Raw genomic sequence first — 4,494 nt, 5'->3', positions numbered from 1 at the left:
AGCCAAATATTTAGACTGGCTTTGACATTTTTATCCACCTATCAAGTTTTTCCAAAGGGATGATAGGCAGATATTGTTGTTTGAAGTTGTATCATCATAAGTATCATCACAGAATGTAAGCAGTTCCAAGTAAGATTGCCTTTTGCAATTGACTGATGATGATTTTTGTCAATGCTCCAGATGTTTTGGAATGATGTATAGCACCATTCTGTAGCACCATTTCTTTATCTGGTGTTGGCCTTCAAAGGCATTGAGTTCTTTCTTTTCATCTTTGATTAGCCTGCACTAACATCTTGTGTCTGCCCAATAATGTGACAGTAGTTAGACAACTTTAACTGATCTGAAAAAAAGGTCAGACCTAGTTAATAATTGGGTAAGTTAATATTAGGCTATAGGCTGGAATGGGGGTGTTTTAAGAGTATCTTGGCCATGGGCAGGAACAAATTATTTCCATTTGATTTTTCCAAGGAAACTAGAAAGCAAGCTTCTCTTAATGTTGTGCTCCTGAATCTCTTATATTTCACATTCCTTGAAATATGTGACATTCAGAATCCATGTGGTATAGTACTTAAGGTATTGGACTATGAGCAGGGAAACTATGTTTGGGTGTATGGATGTATATACAGTACATATGTACATATGTATGCAGGGCTTTTTTTGTCATAGAACGCCCAGAACGGAATTCCGGAACCTTTTTTGGATGGAACCTTGTAGGGTAGGCAAGATGGGTTGTATGACATGTCTGAGTTCCGACACCTTTTTCTTTTTCTTTTTTTTTCTTTTTTTTCCAAAAAAAGCACTGTATGTATGTATGGATGGATGTATTCTGGTCCATCTCAGCCAAGAAAGCCCATTGGATGGCTTCAGCCCAATTTCTTTTACAGTTGTTGTGGGGAGAAAATAGGAGGAAGGAGCAATATGCATGCTGCTTTGTGTTCCTGTACCAAAAAAATGGAATATAAGTAAAATCAAATGAATGCATTGATACATATACACAAACATGCATGCATACATATGGTTAATAACTTATTATTTTGTATGTGTCTTGTTCTGTTCACTAAGTACATTTTAATGGTACAAATATCTGATTTTATCAACTGCTTAAATTCTATAGGATAATTCAAAATTATTTAAAAAAATACATGAACTTCACAGCTGGAGCTTGTTGTGTCAGTCTGTCCAGCTTGAGATTATCATTAGTAGACAGTGTGTATTACCACAAACTGAGACAGGTCTCTTTTTATTTATTTATTTTAGGATCTGGAAATGGGAAACCAACAAAATCTATAGCTGTGCCTCCAGGACCTCCTATGTATTTGGACCTGGTGTATATTCCCAACCACAGCAATAGCAAGAATGTTGATATAGAATTTTTCAAGAGGGTGAGATCATCCTATTATGTTGTGAGTGGGAATGATCCTGCTGCTGAAGAACCAAGCAGGGCTGTCTTGGATTCTCTGTTGGAAGGCAAAGCTCAGTGGGGAAGCAATATGCAGGTATGTTCTCCAGAATCTGTGAAGTAAAGGAAAACCCATTAAAATAAGATGCTAAGAATAATCTAAGAATCTGAATTCAGTAACAAAACCTAAAGGGGAAGAGCTTACTTTTGTTTAAAATCACAAGATAAGAAAAGTGGTACATCTAAATCAGTGGTTCTCAACCTTTTTAATGCCGCGACCCCAACCGGTCGTAAGTCGAGGACTAAACCGGTCGTAAGTCGAGGACTAAACCGGCCGTAAGTTGAGGACTAAACCGGTCGTAAGTCAAGGACTACCCAACCGGTCGTAAGTCGAGGACTTTCCCTGCCCGGGAGCGCCGCGCATGCGTGGTTCCGCCCCCTGCGCCGGCCGAGGCGTAGCTGGCAAGCGGCAGAGACGGAGCAGGCCGACCACCAGCTGGCCCAGCCCAAGGGAGGTAAGGCACCCGCCGGAAAAGGGGGGGAAAATGGTGGACAAAAAAAATGGCGGACAAAAAAAATGGCAGACAGCCTTGCTTGGCGACCCCCATGAAATGGTCGATCGATCCCAAATGGGGTCCTGACCCACAGGTTGAGAACCACTGATCTAAATCTTCAACAGTTGTCTTTTTACTAAGGAGAGTTGATTGCATAATTTATAATTGATTAATTGTGTATTCTATGTGCAATACTATGATCATAGAGATAGCACTTCCTGTGGCAAAATGAATATTTGTTTTTCCCCATTCCCTAAAGTGGGATTCCAACTATGAAGAGTGAGAACTGCAAGATGGGTGGCAAATAAATTTGATAAATAAAGAAAATAAATAATAAATAAATAAAATTTTGGATAGCTCCTCTTCCCTGATTGCTTTTGTGCTCAGTTTTCCCACACCCCCAAACCCCTAAACTCTGATATTGAGAAGAATTTGAAAGGGTGGATGCTTAGAGCAGAACGGGATCAATGAAGATCCAAATGATCCTCAGCACTGCTCACTTTTCACTATAAGTCCCAGTGTTTGAAAATGGATCTAGATGGATTCACTCCCATTGGAGGAAATGGAAAGACTTCAGTTGAAGAACAGAATCAAGAAAACGAGGTAGTGAACATTATTTTCTACTCCCACTTAGCCAATTCGTTGCTGGCAGGACTTTAGAAAGAAAAGCACCAGTAAGATTTTTTTTAGTTAACTAAATATTTTAAAAAGAAATAAAAATAGATCTGTAAAAAATAAAACTATAGAGAATGGAAGCGATCTCATTGAAATGTAAATCAACATCAAACCACTATAATATGAAGTTTAATCCAGGAATTTCTAGAGGACTATAAGTAGATTACTGTATTCTATTGTTCACTACTTGCTCTGACTTGTTTTGATAGCCTAGAAGAATCTTAGCAATTGGGCCTATAGTTGTATGTAAGTGCAGCAGGGTTGTTGTATGTCTTGCCATAAATTCCCTTCTCATTACTGTTTTTGAACAACTCTGAGAACACAACATCTTTCAGACAAAGAAATAGTCTTATTAAAAATAAATAACTTAAACAGAAAAACCTTCTTTTGAGAATTAAGCAAAAAAAAAAAGTTGTGCAAATCTTTTCCATCCTGTACATTCTCTAACTGTGTTGAAATATAAACTTGTTTGGAAGTAACAGATGTAGTCCAACACATCTGGAGGGCATCATGGTCTGCAGGAATAATGTTTAGGCCACTTTTCTCACATGAAAGAAATGAACTTATATTTTATCAAATTTTGTTTCTATGTGTGCGTAATTAATTTATTGCCACTGCTTAATGATATAAAGCTAACTTCTAAGATCATATGCAAAATGCTTTTCTCTTTAAAAAATACTTCTTGCACTTTTTACATTTATTTATATCTATTTAGCTGGCCACTCATCTTGCCAGTGTGACTCTGGTTGGCTAACATGAATCAAAATGCAATATAAATACAATACGTATCTTAAAAATCGACTTAGCTGCATACTTCCCCAAATATAACGCTGTATGATGAAAGTGTAGAAAGTACATAAATAATAGATGCAATATATTCTCATTAGTATTTCTCTGGATATAATAAGGTTAATGGTGCCCTAAAATATTGCTCTGCTTTTCAAAATCCATCTATTTACTACTAAAACTCTCTTTCCCATAACCTTTAACTGGGCTAAATAATGCCTCCTAGAGCAAAAATTTCTGAGCCAAGGTACCTCAAATAGGCTAGCTCAGGGGTAGGCAACCTCTGCTCTTTTATGACTCATGGACTTCAACTCCCAGAATTCCTGAGTCAGCATAGCTGACTCAGGAATTCCGGGAGTTGAAGTCCATGAGTCATAAAAGAGCCCAGGTTGCCTACCCCTGGGCTAGCTTATGGCTCCAAAATCTGGGAGACATAACTCCTATGGAATTGAAATTTAGCAGATTTTATAAAACATTTTATCATATAAACATTACCATAAAGCAATTTATGACATAATACAAAATGTCATACATTTCCTGTGCCAATGTTTGAGAGTGCTATATACTGTAGTTCAACGTGGGCTATTTTCAAGGCAGATACACTTCTGAATGTATCCCAACTTTTCCAGTGAAGGCAGTACATTATAAACTCTGTCCCTGTTGAAGGCATTGAAGAATCTGGTAAAGAAATTTCTCCAATGGGTCCAATGGGTCACGGGTTGTCTAGTAACAACTAATTGTCTTCCTGTGTCCGCTTCTGATGATCAAGCTTTCCCGACTGACCACTCTCCAGATGTGTTAGGATGGTCTGAGGATATTATGATTGTAATTCCAACACATCTAAAGGATGCCAAATTTGTTAAGATTTTGCACAGGGAATAAATGGGGAACTCATCAAATTTGCAGATGACACCAAGCTGGCAGGAATAGCCAACACTCCAGAAGACAGGCTTAGGATACAGGAGGACCTGGACAGACTTGAACACTGGGCGCTATCTAACAAAATGAAATTCAATGGTGAAAAAAGTAAGGTTCTACATTTAGGCAAGAAAAACCAAATGTACAGGTATAGTATAGGGG

General features: G+C 38.0%; 1 pseudogene; it reads left to right on the top strand.

The window, feature by feature from the left end:
- Nucleotides 1-807: 807 nt before the first annotated feature.
- Nucleotides 808-1,498, top strand: LOC107301721 (annotated as a pseudogene).
- Nucleotides 1,499-4,494: the final 2,996 nt, after the last annotated feature.

Source organism: Protobothrops mucrosquamatus, unplaced genomic scaffold (assembly GCF_001527695.2).
Source record: "Protobothrops mucrosquamatus isolate PMUCROS unplaced genomic scaffold, P.Mucros_1.0 scaffold15955, whole genome shotgun sequence".
NCBI lineage: Eukaryota > Metazoa > Chordata > Lepidosauria > Squamata > Viperidae > Protobothrops > Protobothrops mucrosquamatus.
Note: the sequence above shows the minus strand (reverse complement) of the source record. Positions and strands in the feature narration are given on the sequence as shown.